Below are 19,378 nucleotides of genomic sequence, written 5' to 3'. Positions count from 1 at the left end.
AGTTAGCAAACTCAAATGGCTTTCACATGGCGCAACCCCTCCCCCTCCCCCACTAATTTTTTTTTGGTAACATTCTCTTTCCTAACTCCACAGAGCTGTTTAACCACAACTTGCTATTCCTCTTTATCTCTTATAGCAATGTTGCCTATGTACAAATTAAAATTTACTTCCATTCATAATGGAATTTTTCCTATTGCAATTTTTTGGGCTTTACTGGGCTTGAACTCAGTGCTTCGTGGGTAGGTACTCTAAAGCCTTAGCCACCTCTATTGCAATTTTTTACTGACTAAACTCTGCACAGGCCTCTTTTTTACTATATAGTTTTATCTTTAGCACAGTAAGACAGAAGAATCATATGCAATGTGAGGGGCTAATAGTGAGAGGGTCAGCAGAAAAAATGAAAAATAAAAAAGCAAATTATGAATTTCCTTGGAAGAAACTAATGATAAAATTTTAGTTAGTATAATTTACAGACAAGTATAAAATAACTTCTTTTAAAGTGTGTTAAAGCACAGATATACATGACTGACATTTTTCTGGGAAAAAATAACCTATATTGTAATAATTTAAACCAAGGCAACAGCAAGAAAATGATCTATGCATAAAATATCCTTTCCCTTCTTGTGTAAAACAATATAATTTTCAACAAGGTTTCAATACACAATGTCATCATACAAAGTCTATTTCTACATAGTAGCAACTGACCATCTAAAAATACACCTCAAAAAATGTTCCAATTAAAATAGAGTCCTATCAGCAATGGTGGTTCATGCCTGTAATTCTAGCTCCTTGAGAGGCTGAGATCATACTTACACTTCCAGGCAAGTCCAGGCAAATAGTCAGTGAGTCCCTACATCCAAGTTACCCAAAGCAAAATGGACTGGAGAGATGAATCAAGGATTAGAAGCCCTGCCTACAAGCACAATTCCCTTACATAACACCCCAGTCAAACCACTCTAAATTAAAACAAAAATAAAAAATAGACTGCTACAAGAAAATTGGGAAATAAATGTAACTAACATGGAATGCAAGTACACTGGAAACAATAGAATTCTGAACTAAATTAATGAGATGCTCAATAAGTGGAAAACATTTGATGTTCACTAACAACAAGATGCACTAGTCTGTGTTCAGTGGCTATAATAAAATGGCTAAGCCCGGTGTTTTATAAAGATAAGAAATTTATCTAGTTTATAGTTTTGGAGGCTTAAGTCCAAGATCAGGTTGTGCCATCTGATAGGGGCATGGTGAGGGTCTTATGGTAGATGGGGGTCACAGTGGATAAAGTGCTTGAGTGCTTTCAGAGGGCATTACTTGTGAAACAGGAAGCCAAAAATACTCACGCAAGACTTTTCATTGTGGTACTCTGGTTTTTAAACTCAGGGTCTCATGCTTGCTAAGCAGGTGCTCTACCACTTGAGCTATACAGCCAGTCCTTGATTTCTTTATTTTTATTGTTATTCCCAGTTTTTGCAAAGCTAGGGATTGAACCCAGGGCTTTGTTTGTAAATGCTAGGCAAGTGGTTTACCACTGAGCTCTACCCTTAACCCAACTTTGATTATTCTTTATAATGACTCTTTACTATAGCAACCAACTAGAGAACTATTAGACCAACATGAATCATTTATGAGAGGGGCACTCCCCATGACCCAGTCTTCTACTATACTCTACCACTTACAGGTCCCAACGTATGTTAGCAATCAATACACTGAGGATGAAACTTTTAGCACATGAACCTTTGTGGGGATATACTAAAACCATGCCCAAACCAGGGGAAGAATTTTTCATATGGCAATATTTTCAAGTGCATCTTTAACTTCAATGCAATTCCTCTTCAAAGTCCCTGATATTTTTTCTCTAAATTGTCAATCTGATTCTAATGTTCTTCTGGAAATGCAAATACCCAGCACATTCAAAATGATGTTGAAAGAGAACAAAGACTTTGTATTAGACTCATATGGCATCATTTCAAAACTTAGTATACAATGTTAATGGTAGCAGATTAGATATGCAAATGAATGGAATAGAATTTGGTGTTCAACAATTAGGTGTGCTGACATTTAGGTTAAAAGGATTTTCAACATGACCAAGTCACTTCAGTGCATATGAAATTATTTTCTTCAAATGTCCAAAAGTGGACATTCACAATGGGAACTAGATTCTTTCCTCACTACATATACATACTTCGCTGGAAATGCTAAACTTGCCAAAATCATACAGGAGAACATAGAAATACATACTCAAACACATGAAGACGTGATACCGAGATATCTTTGTGGGCATGGGTTAAATAATATTTTCTACTTTATGACACCAAAATCACAAGTTGAGGGCTGGCAGAGTTGCCCATGTAGTAGGATGCCTGCCTAGTAAGCATGAGGACCTGAGTTCAAATCCCACTTAAAAAACACCCCAAGTTCACAGAAGAAAAGAAGAAAATTATACTGAATTTTCTCAAAATTAAAATCTTTTGTGAGACAAAGTACATCATAAAAATGAAAAGTCATCTAAATAATGGGAGGAAATATTTAAAATCACATAGATATTAGTCTCTTATCCAGAATACATAAAAGCAGCTTACAACTTAAAAGGAAAAGGGTAAATATTCCAATTAAGGATTCAAATTATTGGGTTCCAGAGTGGCTCAAGTGGTAGAGCACCTGGTGAGCAGATGCAAGGTCCTGAGTTCAAGCCACACTACCATAAAAAGTCAAATTATTTAAATAGACATTGCTTCATAGAAACCATTGCTAAGCACATGTGAATGAAAGATGACTAAAACCTTCTTTCCTTAGAAAAATGCAAATCTAAGTAACCATGACAATACTTCACAAATCTAAAAGATTTATTGTTCAGTGAAAAGAGCAAATCAGAGACAGCAAGATTCTGTGTAATTGCACACAGATGACACTCAGTACTAGGCAATATAGTGATAGCAAAGACTAGGTTCTGGGAATATGAAACATAAACCCAGGAGACTGTGCCTGTGGCTCAAGCCTGTAATCTCATCTACTCAGGAGGCAGAGAGTAGGAGGATAATGGTTAGAAGCCAGCCTGGGCAAAAACGTAGGTAGGCCCTATCTCAAAAAAACCTTCACAAAAAAAAAAAGACTCTGTTTAGTGGCTCAAGGTGTAGGTCCTCAGTTCAAGCCCCAATAATGCCAAAAAAAAGTATACAGGGGATTAAATAAGAGACATATAGCATTCTCTTTTATACTGTTCCTGTGCTTGCTTCACACTGGTTTTCAATAGCTAAAACAAATACTGAACCTAAAATATTCAAATTAAAAACATTGTTTAGGAGGCTGAAAAATCCTATATAGAAATGTAGAAAAAATATGATTACAGTAATACAAATACATGAAAGGACAAGAATGTATATGCATAATTATATTTATATATGCATATATATGTGTATAGATAGACAGATGTATATAAAAACATTAAGTAAACACAGGCATTGTGAATGAGAAGGAGGAGGGAGAGGAAAAGAGAAGAATGAGGTGAAATAAGGCTGAAATATAAAATCATCCTCTGGTCATTCATCAGAAGCTTAAATAGTAGTTAACTGAAAGTATTTTCCAAACAGAGTGATAGCTCTAAACCTTATGGAAATAGCAGTTCACTTTAAATATTTTCTGTACTTTGTAAGTTGATTCTAAAATGTATATGGAAATACAAAAACAGAAAAATAAGATAAAAAGACCAACAGATCAGACAGAAAAGGAAAGTTATGAAATAGCTTAAAAGGCTATGAAATAATGATATTAAGGCAACTCAGTGAAATACAAGGGGATACAGATAAATAATTCAATTAAATCAGGAAGGCATTTAATGAGTACAACTGTGCATGTGGACATATGCTTGTAATTCCAGGATCAAGGAGGACCAGGGTCTGAGTCCAGCCTGGGGTAAAAGGGAGGAGATTCTACTGAAAAATGAAGTAAAGCATAAAGTACTGGGATGTGACTCAAGAGGTAGAGCACTTGCCTAGAAACAGTAAGGGCCTAGGATGAAACTCCAGTATTGCCAAAATATAAAAAGATGAAAGGAAATTGAAAGAAGAGAAGATGACCATCCCACTGACTTAGACCAACTAGACCAAAGGCATTTCTCAGAATTGTGACCTTACTGCATTTTTTAGCCCAGCACACCAGAATCTTTGTAAGGAATGCAATGGCAGAAAAACAACTTTGGCTTATCAACAACCTAGAAGGCATTGTAGAACCATCCTCTGCCAGGACCCTGCTGTTGGGACTGTGGGCACCTGAGAGTTTTCCAGTGTTTAGTGAGGACAGGGTTTCCAGCACTGTCTCCCACCTCTAGCAGTCTCCACCTCTAAATTAGTAAATGAACATTTCCACTCAGCAGTACAAGTATATTGGTTCTTTCTGATTTCCAGACATTTGAAGGTAAACGGGGTTATTTTTGGCCTCACTGGCTCTTGGAGAGAACAACTTGATTTCAAAGCAGTAGACATGTGAGGTGAACCGAACCTGATGCTGCTCTTAGCACCAACCCTACCACTAATTCATTCCCAGGACTCTAACTTCACTCTGCTGCACTTGGGGGTGTCAATGTTCGTGACGGTGTGTTCATGAGTTAGCATGTACCTACGTATCTGCATTTGTATATGTCTGTGTGCTTGCAGGTCTCTACTTGTGTTTCTATACATTTATTTGTCTTTGTGGGAATGAATTTGAGATTCTAATCACTTCCTATGGTGGTCCCTTCACTAAGCTTTTGCATTAGCAATAGTTGATACCAGCCCTTGTTCACTGGGAACAACTGATGATGGGCATGTATAAACGACAACATCCTAGTATACAGAAGATAGAATGATAACCATGGAGCAGGAGAGTGGGGTGCTAGTGAGGCTGTGAGAGGCAAAATGACTTGTCCAGGATCACAGAAATGGTAAGGAGGGGCTGGGTCAGTTTCTTGAAGTGGAGGCACTGGATGCCCCCAGGCCTGCCAGAGGACAATGGGGTGGGATAGTATGTGTTGATATAACTGTGTACATCCCACTGTGCTGTTGTGGGAGGGAAGTGATCAGCAGAAGGGGGTCCTTTGGAGAAATCTTTTCTGAGGATGAGGCTTATGTAAGGGTACGGCCATGATAAGTCTACTTCTTTGATGTTGACCCAAACAGAGCATGGAACTCTGGTAGCCAGGCAGCCACATTCCAAGGCCACTAACAGTCAGCTCACATTGCTAGAGAATCTGTATAGACCAGGATATTCCCTTTCTATCTCTCAACTTCCCCTATCTCAGGCCTAGGGAATCCCAGAGTGGGTGCCTTGTCTCATTCTGGAGATGCTGGATCAGGCCTCACCATCCAATCAGGCACCTCAGACCATTTTTCCAGACAGACCCAAAAGGGACATTGGGCAGGTATACACAAACTCGGCAACTGCTCTGATTGAAACCCAATCTCATTAGTACCCCAAACACTCCTCCAATGTGTGCTGAATGTGAATATTGAGGATAATTCTTTCTGCACAGTTTTCACTTTACTATGTCCCAATTAGTCAGATTTTAGTTTGCTACAGTTTCCATGTTTGAACCATTCTTCCTTGATTCCAATTCAGGGTGAAAATAAGTATACCCCTACACTGAATGAGCCTGGTCAGGTGAGGACCCCTGAAACTCACATGTTGTGGCAGCTTGTGAACCACTTGTTGCTTGCATGGCAGAGTGGGGACCCCTTCTTTGATCTTGCCTTCCTGTGCACCTACTGAAGGTTTGCCACCACCAAGGAGAAGTCTATATACTCTTCCCAATACGAGAACTGCAGCTCCAAGGCCTTGCAAGCTGACCACCTTCTTTCCTAGTGTCGTGAGAGATTTGTAACATTCTGAGTCTGTTTGTACCAATACTGTGTGGTCAACATGAAGTGCGATAAGCACTAAATGTGTTTGCTCTAGGCTTATCCATGTGGAGGAAGCCTTCAAGGGCTGTTGTGGCTTTTGTGTTTGACTGACTCCTCTCCCATGATGAAATTCTCTGCCTCAGGCCTCACTTACTGGAGGCCTCCTGGAGGTTCCAGATCCAATTTTGGGGGAATCCCTGAAATAGCTGTAACCAAAGTTAAGAGCCTCTAAATGTTGACTGTGCATTCTTGTGCTCAGTGAGATATTTGGGAAGCAACTGGCTGGGTTCACCCATTGCACAAACATATATGAAGCACGTACAAAAGGTAGGCATATTAGGAGTCACTTAGAATAGAATTGAGGGAACAGTGCAGACAAACCATCCCTCCCTCCCATAACTCATTCCCATCTGAGAGTCAGCCTCCTGGAAGTTGAGAGACGTAGAATAGTACAATTGACACCCTCCTGGCCTTCTGTAGGTATGGATACTTTTGCACTGATTATGAGAAGGCTGAGCAAGAAAAGAAGTAGATTTGGGTAAAAAGAAAGGACTCCTATCTAGAGAGGGGAGGCTGGCATTGGAGGATGGGCAACTCTGGGACCCCACACTTACTGTAATTTCCACTAGAGGGATGAGGATTTGGGCTTTACCTTCATGTAGAGAAACACAGAGCCTTGTGGGGGAGCATAATCCTGGACACTCAGAGAATAGAGAGAAGAGGTTGGGTGTCAGAGCTGGCCCCTGTGAAAACTCATACCGAACACAGTCCATCCTAGCCCTAATTTCCCAGCATTGTCCTTCATTAGTGCTAGACAGGCAGTGAGGAGCGTTCATAGGCCTGTACCTCTACCCTAAATGTCCTGCTCCATATGGGATGTGCAGTTTAGCATGGGAGCACTCCAAGCAAAGGTCATTGGAAGACTGGAAAAGAGAGGATGGGGTGTGATGCTTCAGCATGCCAAGATGCCCCAGCACCATTTGCTTCTTCCTGGAAATGTGGGTTGACAAGTACCCCAGTGATTTTTGCAAATCAAAGGACTTGGACCTCCTGAACCAGCTGATAGCCTACCTGTTGCTCAAAATGTCATGCTCAGAGCTGGCAGTCCATATTTATCTTTCCTGACCCAGACGGCAGACTTGGAATCCAATGATGCAGAATCCAATTATGGGCAGAGATCTTGGATAAGTGCCTGAGACCATGTGAGGAAGAGTGGGTACTGGGACCCACCAGGAGGGCACTGCAGAAAATGGTGTTAGGCCAGTAGTTATCAGCAGACCCCAGTCTGGAAAGGGGTCCTGTTGTAGGTTGAGGTATAAGAAATTACGTGGGAGGCAGAATCTTCGCTCTGTATTGAATGGCTCAGACAAAGCCAACTATTTTTAGACACTTTATCCTCCTGCAAGTACAGTGAACTTCTAGAGTTCCCTCCATTAGTAGAGAATCTATTTCCATCTTTAGATTTGGGTCTGCACAGAGAAGTGATCATAAGTCAAGCAAAAAGTCCCATCAGTGATACCAGCAACTCAAACTACTAAAAGCTTCTAGATCTACATGGAAGTTAAGAACTACCATAGTATTTTGTGCCACCTGTGAACATGTATCAGGTTATTTCAGTGGAAACAGAACATCTTAATGCTAGTAAGCCTGTACACCTGGCTGTGCTCACAAAAACTGAAACTCACAATCCTCTGGCTGTGGCAGCAATAGAAGAGCCTGGAGATCTGGTTACTGTGGATCTCCAGCTGGCTAGTGTGGTTCTCCAATGGGGTCTCTTAACATCAGCAAAAACTGAACCATCTCAACCTTAGCAGGATAAGCTAGCTCTCCATAGAGACAAACCAGACCCCCAACCCAAGTCTGTCAGAACATCTAGTTGCAATGATGCTAGAACCAGTTCTGGCCCCTACCTTGGAGTCACCTCCTGACGTCTACATAGCATCAGCTCTTCTTCCCTTCACCTGATAATATGTTTTATTTTTCTGGTTCATGTCTTTCAAATGTTTGGTTTATCAATTTAAGTGGTAGTTTTAATAAAATTTCATAATTCATTTCAAGTTACACATTTCTGGTGTACTAACTGAATCCACTGACTACGATGGACAACCACGAGCACTATGTATCTGCAAACTGAAGGCCTGAGCACAGCATGTGGGTCCTGTGTCGAGGACAATAACAGCCCATCATGGAGGAAGTGAGAGGCAGACCTCTTGTTTTTTTGGGAATGGATGAATGCCCAAAGTAGCAACACATCCAGGCAGTAGGAGGATGGTGGCATGCGTGGAGGCAGGAAATTTGATGGTTAGGGCATTGGGCTGTGTTCTCAGACACAGTGGCAGTGTTGGGGTTTGAACTTCAGGCATTGAGGTTTCTAGGCAAGCAATCTACCAGGTGAGCTATGCTCCAGTCTATTTATGTATTTATGTGCAAAAATAGCAAATATTAATGACCCATGGAGTACCATAGAGAAACAGCTTGCATGGCTGGGGTCTCTTCCTTTTTCATCAGTCACATAACTGGCAGATGCTGAGCAAGAAGAAGGTCCTGCATATCTGTTATGAGACAACAGGATAAACATATATCCACTTACCAATTCCTAGATGCTAGCTTTCCATAGCATTCAGCTCCTCTCTCCGGCTGGACATCTTAAGCCACTATATGACACGGAAGAACTCACGCTGCTTGTAGCCTGTGTTATAACAAATCCCCATGCTTACATTTCTGTATCACATTTGATCCCACTCTCTTACCTGAAAAACAATGTGGGATCTCCATATGTTAATAAAGATAGATGCTGTCAGAATGCACACTGATATGATTCTGAGGCTATCTGCAGGAGTATTACCTGGAAGGATTTCCTCAAAAATGCTGTTTTCTAGCAAATAAATACATTCACCTGCATCCTCTGCTGTAAGATTCTGGCAGACTCTGCTCACCTGTATAAAGTGAATTTTCTTAAATATGACTTGCCTGATGTCTTCCCAAAGCTGATCTTGCATTTTCAGTTGGATGGACTCTTCATTAGATGTAGTCCCATATTAAAGATATCCAGTCAGAAGAGTCTTGGGCGACTAGAAGTTTGTAGCTGTCCTGAAATCTATGCACCTTCCAGAATTTGTGAATCTCATCGCCAGGTAAATCAGGAAATGTCCATCAGTTAGATATTCTGAAATAGGAGGGATAGAACACCTCTACCACACAATCTGTTTTGTTTTGCAGTACAGGGAATTGAATTTAGGGTTATTGGGAGGGTTGACCCAAACCTGCAAAAGGGCTATATCCCCATTGCAAGGGCATTTTCTTTAAATCCTTGCCTACTTGCAGGGAGACCACAACTAACTATTCCAGACAAGCAATAAGCTTCAGCTGATTTAGGACACAGCAATAAAGCATTAGCCATCCAAATGCCCTGTGACTTCAGCTTTGCTTCTGGTACATGAGATTTGGAAGACAATCCAGGTCAGAGATTCTCAAATTATAAGGTACACATGGCTATAGATCCTTTTTCAGTAAGTATGGTGTTAAGTTTATGATTTGATTTGTGTATTTGACTCTCATCAGCCCTATCTGACCCTTGAGGGCATATGGGTGTTAAAAACATTCATCTTTATATTCAAACTGGGATTTAGATCTACTCTCCTTCACCTTCTGTACACTGCAGTGATTTATCTCCACACTAGATTTTCTAACTCCAATTCTAGAAAGGGAGCACCTCTCAGTATCATTCTCATAAAAACATTTGATTTACTACAGACCACTAAAGGACCATGTGAATTTTAACCCTATGAAGCAGTTTGTTTCAGTGTTTGAAGAAGCCCCCAAGTGATGCTCATGCACACCCAAGTGAGAGAACAATTGCTTTTCTCAGAAGGACATAGGAAAGTCAACCAGACCCACTGGAAAAAATAAATTGTCCAAAAGATAGTACTGACTGAACCCTGTAAATAAAATTATATCTGCAAGAGCAATATGAAAATTTTATGATTAAGAAAATGTTCTCTAGTCATCTATATCTGAAGAGGATGTAGACTAAACAGGGTGTGTATGAAACCTGGGGTAAAGAGGAAGAGGTTAAGATATGTAACACTTCTACTTACATAAGATAAAGTGGCTTAAGCATTTTGTTGCAGGGGCAGCAAAATCTGTGGAGGAGATTCTGCCAAAGAAGCAGGTTCAAGGAATTTTGACTTTTAAGTTACATTATTACATGTGGAATTTGAAAATCACAGAGAAAACAAAACAGATCTTTCACAACACAAGTGCATGAATCTAGAAGTCATGCAAAATGTTGTGTTCCCTAGAAAGGGGAGGAGAGAGAACATTTTATCAAAACTTGAATTTCTAGTGACTCAACCCAAGATGGGCAAGCATTCTACCAATTTAGCCATGCCTCTTTAATCAGGATTTACAAGATGCTTTTGCTTTGAAGCACCAAGTTCTTTCTTGGGCCCACAAATTTACTAAAGGCTGGAAACAGATGATTGCAATGTCTCTTTTCTATATAAATGGAAGGAATAAATGGACAGTGGGAAAAATGTAATGAGGATGACTAAAGGGAAATTGTTTTAGTTGTAGCCAGCATTTGTACTGGCCAATTTACTGTTTGTCAATTAAACTGATATTTTTTCTCTTTTTCTACATTCTGTAGAGTCCAAGGTTAACTTCTTTTACTTTTCAATTAAAACGGGCAGTCTATATCCCATCTCTCTCTCTCTGACCAACAGAGTAGTAAACATGTGAGCTAAGACATGCAACTTCCGAGATTTGGCGCCAGACTCCTGGAGAATCAAAGCCAGCAGTCAGCCTGCACATGCATTTTATCAGGTAATCAAGCTGAGCCCCTAACCTTCCCTTTAAAAAGTTTTCACTTAGCTGGAGTCTGTGACTTATACCTGTAATCCTCCCTACTCAGGAGGCAGAGATCTGGAGGATCACAGTTCCAAGCCAGCCCAGGAAAATATTTCTCGAAAAAAACCCATCACAAAAAAGGGCTGGTAGAGTGACTCAAGGTGTAGGCCCTGAATGCAAACCCCAGTACTGCCACAAAAAAAAAAAAGCCTGCCTGAGCAAATTTTTCATGAGATTCCATCTTGAAAATATCCAACAGAAAAAAGGGGCTAGCAGAGTGGCTCAAGTGATAAGACAGCCTGCCTGGGAAGTGTGAGGTCCTGAATTTAAACCCTAGTACCACCAAAAAAAGAAAAAAAGGGACATTTTGTCTCAGAATTGGGACAGAGCTTTCAGAGGGTTATTCTCCTGTCCACACTTTTGTCTGTTGAGTAATAACCCTTGTTTTCTTTTCCTCAACACCCTGCTCTCATCATTTGTGAATTGACATTGAGGTAAAGGGACCAGCTTTGCTGTAACACCTCCACTCCTTCTATTTCATATTTTGTTGTTTCTTTTGGGGGAGTATAAAGGGAGTTTATTAAAAGTTAGGGAAGAGAAATACAAAGGGAGGCATGGTGAGGCCCAGATGGAAGCCGGAAGCCAAGAGCTGTATTTTGTTTTTGAGACAGGGTGTTGCTAACTTTTTCTGGGGCCAACCCTGAACTTGTGATCTTACTGTTTCTGGCTCATACAGGCTTGCACCACCGTTCAAGGCTTACTTTTTCTTTTCCTTTTTTATTTTATTTATTTTTAATTTTTTTTTAGTATGGGCTTTAGAGATTATAGGCAAGTACTCTACTACTAGAGCCATGCCCCCAGCCCTCAGGTTTAAAAAGTAAATAAAAAGATTTTAACATCTATGTCAATCAGAGAGATTACCCTCACTTTTTCTTTTATTAAATGGTTAAAATATTATTTTAAAAAACCTTTAATTTCTAGTTCACTAGTAAAATACTGAGCTGTATCTAGAACACCAACAAACATCACCACAGAAACTTAAAGTCTTCAAACTGAAAGAATACTTTGCTTAACCAAACACTAATCTTCATAACCTTTTCTGATGTCTTTCTATGCACTTTCTTATAAAGTCCTCTTTTACAAAGTTTCCTGCTCAATTAATTTAGGAAGACTCATATAGTCTGGATATGTTTTCTCATCTTTCATTATCCCCTAGATTTTATCTAATCACCCTGATTCATTCTTAGCCACAACCTCCAGTTAATACTTAATATTTCATCCTCTAGTCCCCTCTAGAGGATCACTGGCTAGAAACAGCCACTTGCCTATGCTGTATTCTGCGTTCAGTCCAATAATATTCACACATAGGAAAATGCAATTGGAGTGAATCCTTAACATAGCCAGACTTCAAGTTTATCACTGCTTAAAAAATATCACTGAATGGTGGAGGAGTGGCTCAAGCAGATAAGAGCACCTGCCTACTAAATGTGAGGCCCTGAGTTCAAATCCCAAGGTCAAGAAAAATTTTTTTTAAATCACTGAATACATTTTCATTAAAACACATATACACACTGCAAATCAAAATAAACTGCTACATACTGATATGTAAGCCAAGATATAGATCCTCCTATGAGAGGAACTGTGTCACAGTGTACAAGCATGCTCTACATAGGCCTTGTTTAGGGCCTCTTTTTTTACAGTCATTTTATAGAAAAATGGTAGAGTGGTGCAATGAAAAGCAAACTGTGAGCCGGGTAACGGTGGGTCACGCCTAAACCTGGATGCTTGGGGGCAGAGATTGTGAGGATCGAAGTTCAAGGCCAGCTAGGGAAAATATTTCCTGATACTCTATCTCAAAAATACCTGACACACACACACAGACATATAGACACACATACACTCACACATATACACATACACACACTCACACACAGACATGGTAGAGAGACTGCCTTGCAAGTATGAGGCCCTGAGTTCAAATCCCAGTGCCACCAAAAAAAGCAAACTGCACAGATGGGAAAGCATACACAAACACAATATTTAAGGGGTCTCTCATTTAAAAAGGAATAAATATTATCATTAAATCTACTGAATAATTCTTTAAGTATTTTTGGTAACCATATTAACAATACCACAAATATTTTAAAGGATGAAACATAAATAAAATGGTTAATGGATGACTTCTGTAACAATACAGTTAACACAACACAATTTTCATTTTTTTTAGTAGAATCAAAAGCACAGATTAGGTCATATTTGAGGCCCAGAGAGAAGGAAACAAGAAAAAAATATTAAAACAGAGATTGTATACTTTAAAATCAGAACTATATACAGTATACTGTTAAGATTTTAGATGTAAATTTGTTTGAAAAAAATTAAGTGGTAAAAATGAAAGAAAAATAACAACAACAACAAAAATATAGTACACTGGCACCAGTGGCTCACCCCTGTAAATCCTAGCTACTTCAGGAGGATTGGGTTCACTGTCTGCCTAGGCAAACAGGTTGTGAGACCTTATCTAGAAAAGACCCAACACAAAATAGGGCTGGCAGTGTCTCAAGAGGTAGAACACCAGCCTAGTAAGTGTGAGGCCCTGAGATCAGCCCCAGTACCACCACTACCACCACCGAAAAAAACACACACATCACTCTCCAGTGACTGAACCTCCCTGCTCTTCAAACTGCAGCAGCAGTTCAGGCCCCTGAAGACTGAGGTCCTCAACTGTACCTCTTGTGCCCATAGAGCCCATTTCTTGAAATGATGATACACTACCTACAGGTCATTTAGCCTTGGAGGTCACGATATTACCTGGTGTTTTGTCCAATACGACAGGGTCTGCATATCTGTGAACCTGGAAGTCAGTATTTTGCAGGAATATGCTAGAAAAGAAAAATACTTCCCTTCCAGCTATTTTAAACAAAGATGTCATTTTTTCAAAAACAGGGAACAGGAAGGTAAAAGAAGTTCTGTCTGTGGTTGGCAGCAGTGGGAGGGGGGGAGGATATAAGAAAAACATACAGGAGGGTGAATATGGAGGAAATATGTACTCATGTATGAAAATGGAAAAAATGAGACCAGTTGAAACTATTCCAGGAATAGAGAGATTTGGGATAAAAAGAACGATGGAGGGGATGAATTCAACTATGATATACTGTAAGAACTTTTGTAAATGTCACAATGTACCCATAGCACAACAATTAAAAAAAACATTTAGGAATTGCTATTTTCTTAATTTTTCCCCTTATGATTTTCCAGGAATAAGAATTTAATAACATTTACCATAAATGTTTTTTTCATAGTATTTGACACAGAAGGAATTTAATCTTTGATGTGTGTTGGGAGAGGGTGGTATGAAACCACAGATTGCAAAGAAAGTTTTCATTCTTTAATTGTATTTGTACTTCAATGTAAATTCATCACTTTCAAAAACTGGATCTTAACTAACATTTCAAAATTGTCACAAACTACTCCATTAATAAATACTTGCTCTTTCTTTGTGTGAATCTATTATAATTTTGTAGGTAAATAACACATGTAAATTACAATGGAGCATAAAAAGACAGACTTCTTTTTCCAGGTTGGGATTGAACCCACAGATTAACATTGAGTTTCACTGGAGTATAGTGTGTAGGATGCATATGTGAAGAGTGACAGAGTATTTGCTTTATTAAAACTTAGGTTTCTGGATTTTTGTTTGTTTCTGTTTTGGGTCCTGGTACTTGAACATAGGCCCTCTGTCATGCTAAGCACCACTGAGCTAAAACCCACTCTTTAGTCTGGTTTCTGAATCTTCCTTAAGGACCATTCAGTCTTTTTTTTGTAAAACACAGTTATACCCAAGAATTCTGCTTAGTCAGTAAAGGCAGAAACCCTTCTCTCTTCAGCCTTGACAATGGATCACCCTGAGCATAAGATTAGTTTCCCATCCTCCACCAAATTCCAGTGATGTCTGAACATCCTGTCCTGTCTTTAATAAGAAACCTTAACCTTGGTGTTTTTTTTCTTAGTAATTTTCCATCCATTGAATTTTGTACTGTTTCTTGGTTACAAATTTCAGGTTATCCCTGAGTTATTCAAAGTTGAGCCCAATGTCTAACTCAACATGACAAATCCCATCACAATTAAATCTTATAATGTACCACAGTATCCTAATAAAGTCTTCCTTACTATGCTTTTACTATTTTTCAGAGATACATTTTCAATTATCATTGAACAACTTTCCTTTCATGGTAACAATGCCATAACTTGAATATGACCACATAAGCCACTTTGTCCTTGAACTTATCATGCATGTGAGTTAGAAACACCTATCAAGACCCTTTCTCAAATAAAACCATCTAAAAAAGGGCTGGTAGAGAGGCTCAAGCAATGAGTGCCTGCCTAGAAAGCATGGGGCCCTGGGTCAAACCCCAGTGCAGCCACAAAATATGTAATCAATAGATGCTGAATAGTACTCACAACATTTACAATCAATGTGAAATCAATATGTTAAGTTCAACCCCCAAAACCCTGGGCTTCTCCCTGAAAAGAGCATCTATTTTTGGATAATACTAGGGTAGCAAGCCTGAATGCACACTGATAAGCTTCTGGGGTGATCTGTAGGGTTACTACCTGAAAGGAATTTCTCAAAAATCCCAGTTTTGACACAAATCATGCATGCATCTCAATCTTCACAAATTCTGAGCTTCTGACAGATGATACTCCTCTGGTTAAACTCAGTCTTCTCAAACATAATTGACTCTGAAGTCCTTACAAAGCTGAACTTGCATTTTTCAGTTGGATGAACTCTTTGTCATATATGGTCTTGTATTAAGGACAGCACTCATAAGAGCCTCAAGTGACTAGAAATTTGTAAATGTTTTTAGTTCTATGTAACTTCGAGAATTTGTGAGTATTGCTGCCAGGCAAATCAGGGAGGGTTTGCTGCACGTCAACTAGATGTTCTGAGACAGCAGGGGAAACAGAACACCCCTAGTTACATACTCTCTCATACTCCGTATGATTTGAAACACTGCCACAAAACATTAACCATCTAAATGCTAATGCAGTTGAAGTTTGCTTATGGCACTTGAGATTTGTGAGGGAACCTAGTTCAGTGATTCCCAGCAGATACGGATTAGTATGAACTTTCTTTAAGTAGGTCTGGGATTGACTTTGTGGTTCCATCTCTATATCTCAACCCTCACCCACCCCCAGCACTTGAGGGCCTTTGGTTAGTAAAATACTCATTTGCATATTCAAACTAGAATTCAGCTCTCCTGTTTCTTCATATTCTGTACACTCCTGTGATTTTTTTCCACACCAGGTTCTCAAACTCCAACTTCATTAGGGGTCCATTGCTTCTCTCAGTGTCATCCTCAAATCAACACAGGCACTAGTTAGAATGCAAATTACATTTAGACCTTGTTCTCATTGTATTCAGAAACCTTGAAGTTCCAGACACCAGTGGCTCATGCCCATAATCCAAGCTCCTAGGGAGCCTCAGATTGGGAGGATCACAGTTCAAAGCCAGCCTGAGAAAATAGTTCATGAGATCCCAGCTCCAAAATAACCAGATCAAAATGGACTGGAGATGTGGCTCAAGTGGTAGAGTGCTTGCCTTGCAAGCAAGAAGCCATGAGTTCAAGTCCAAATTCCATCCCCTCCATCCCCCACAAGAAAAAAAACAGGTGACAGCTTTGACGTATAGGAAAGTCAAACACAACCACTGGAAAAAAGTCAATATCCAAAAATGCAAACTTAAATTTAAATAAAATTATAACTGCAAGGACACTATCAAATGCTTTAATGATTAAGAAAAATGTTTTAAAGTCATTATCGAGGGGGTGGGGGGAGAGGGAGGGGGCGGAGTGGGTGGTAAGGGAGGGGGTAGGGGCAGGGGGGAGAAATGACCCAAGCATTGTATGCACATGAGTAATAAAAAAATAAAAATTTAAAAAAAAATCATCGATATCAGAAGAGGTGGCAGGCTAAACAGACTGTATGAAAGCTGAGGGTAAAGATATGTGTAGTTTTTCTACTTACATAAGAGAAAATACCTTAAGCATTTTGTGACAGGAGCAGTAAAATCTGCAGAGGAAACTCTGGTGTAGGAGCAGGTTCAAGAAATTTCACTTTTAATTTCCACTACTACATGTGGAATTTGAAAATCAGAAAAAAACATAAAACAGGATTTTCAGAACACCAGTATATAAATCTAGAAGTAAGATAAAATGTGCTTTCTGTTCCTTCAAGAGGGGAGGTATAGATGGAATAGAGGTAACATTTCATTATAACTTGATTTTCTGGGCTTCATTTATAGCACATTGCTGCAGTACCTCCCTAGCATGCATAAAATTCTCTGTTCCATCCCCTAGCCCACACCAACAAACAATGTGACAGCAACTTAAATTCCTCAATTCAACAAAATTATTTACTTAATAAAATTTGGTCAGGCTCCATAACTTTTCCATGGAATTTCCATACACTTTTTTTTATATTATCCAGTTTTACCATGATCCATGCTAATTTCATTTACAAACACGTTTGTCCTCTTGATATCGGACCTACATGATATCTAATCACCCTGGTCCCATCTTCAGACAGAATCCCCCCCCCATAAATAATATTCCATCCACCTGCCCCCTCTAGATCATTGTCTACCACATGCCTATTGTATGTTCTCCATTAAGCCTGATATTCTTCTGGCAAAAACACTATTGTTGGAGTGGTCCCTTTACATATACAGAGGGTCAGTTTATCATCACTTAAGAAATATAACTGAATAAATTTTAACTAAAACATATTTATACACCAGAAACCCAAACATCTTCTACTAGTATTAACTTGTGCAAGATCTGTTTAATCCTTTCACATGAACTGTGTGGCAGTGTGGCAAAAAGACTCTAAATTGCCCTTGTTTCTGTGCTCTTTAATTATAAACATTTGTAGAAAAGTGAGAGAATGATAAAATTAAACGCTAAGACTGTACCCCCCACACACAATATTGAAGAGTTATCTTATTTAAATAATAAAATAAACTACCTTAACCTACTGAGAAATTTGGTAAGCACTTTGACACGTATATTAAAAAATAAGTATTTTTAAAGGAAGAGACACAAAAAGTTTGCTCACGACGACTTTTGAAATAATAGAATTAGCTCAAACCAATTTTCAGTTCATATAAAATCAAAAACACTCTTTAGGTCACATTTGTAACAAGATTCAAAGCAAGCAAGAGAAATATTAACAGAGAGATACGTATATATACGGTGCGTTCTTAAGATTTTAAATGTAAATTTGTCTGAAAAACATAAAGTGCTAAGCAGAAGAAGGAAAGAACAACAACAAAACACAACATAACTGCGACCCCTGAAACTGAAAGCAACCAAACGCACTGGCATCTATCCAGGAGTCTCCCACAGCACAGGCAGCAGTACTTCAGGCCCCTGCCAGCCGTCATACTCCGCCGCACATCACCTTCCGGCTGCGCACTCGGCGCAGAATGAGGACGCACTTCCTGTTGGCCGCTCGGCCTTGGAGATCGCGAGTTTACCTGGCGTTTTAGCCAGCGCGACTGGATGTGGGCCGTTTCGGAAAGTAGTTGGGAGTCTGTGGTTCGGTTGGTTTTCAAAAAGTCTATGCTGGAGAAGAAAATTACGTCCGAATTGTTATTTTCTTAAATCTGTCCCCTCATGATGGTTCAGGGAGAAGAATTTTAAGCAATTATCGTGCATAAAATAACATCTACCTGCGAACTATATTTTTAAGAAGTATTTGATCCAGAAGGAATTTAATCATTGATGTGATGGAGGGAGGAGTGTGAAACAACACATTTCAAAGATACTTCTTTTTTACATTCTGTTCATATTTCAAGGTAAATTCATCACCTTCAAATCCTGGTTCTTAACTAACATACCAAACTTAGTACATACTAAATCGTTATCAAATACTGCCTAGTGTTTCCTGTCTTGATTATGTTATAATATTGTAAGATAAATAATTCATATTAAATACAATGGAGAAACAGACTTCTTTTTGCCATGTTGGAATTGAACCCATGGATTAACATAAGCTAGCAAGTGCTTATTTCATAAGAGTAGATTTAAGTAGACAAATTAAAGTGAAGATATTGGAAGGTAGAACTACACAAATAAGAAACCTTGGCTAAATGTTTATTTCTAAATGTTCTGAATCCTTTTAATTTGATAAATGAGCACAGAATTCTTAAAAAATAAGCCAGTGTGACCTAAAAGTGTTTCTGAATATACATGTGTTTGTGTGTATATACGTATAAGAATATCACCTACGTGTGTATAAATGTATACTATGCTTGAGTATGTTCACTTTGGTACTAGCAAAAGATTCATGTAATTGTCATAGGAGTTTTCTGATTTGGGAATTATTCCCTACTTTTTACTTTCTTTTTTTCTTTTTTTGGAGGTAGTGGGGTTTGAACCCAGGGCCTCACACGTTAGAAAAGAGATCTACCACTTGAGCCGCTCCCCAGCCCTCCCTACTTCTCCTTAAATTTCTTATAGTAGCAGGATTTTAATATTGCATAATTTTTAAATGTTAAATCCTGGGACTTGGAAGTATCTCAGCAGCACAGTATGTGCATAGCATGTTCCATGCCTTGTTTTGATCCCCAGATCCAAATACACATACATATACACACA

At 39.1% G+C, this 19,378-nt stretch overlaps 1 long non-coding RNA gene across 1 annotated transcript in view; it reads right to left on the bottom strand.

Moving 5' to 3' along the window:
- LOC141419236 (uncharacterized) overlaps nucleotides 1-18,184 on the bottom strand; it is a 58,337-nt gene extending 40,153 nt beyond the window's left edge. The window contains exon 1 of the long non-coding RNA XR_012443982.1: nucleotides 18,098-18,184. This is a non-coding gene — a long non-coding RNA (uncharacterized lncRNA). The remainder of the gene's footprint in view (nucleotides 1-18,097) is intronic.
- Between the last annotated feature and the right edge of the window lie 1,194 nt (nucleotides 18,185-19,378).

Source organism: Castor canadensis, chromosome 19 (genome assembly GCF_047511655.1).
Source record: "Castor canadensis chromosome 19, mCasCan1.hap1v2, whole genome shotgun sequence".
Lineage (NCBI taxonomy): Eukaryota > Metazoa > Chordata > Mammalia > Rodentia > Castoridae > Castor > Castor canadensis.
The sequence above is the reverse complement of the archived record's forward strand: the minus strand, read 5'-3'. Positions and strand labels throughout refer to the sequence as shown.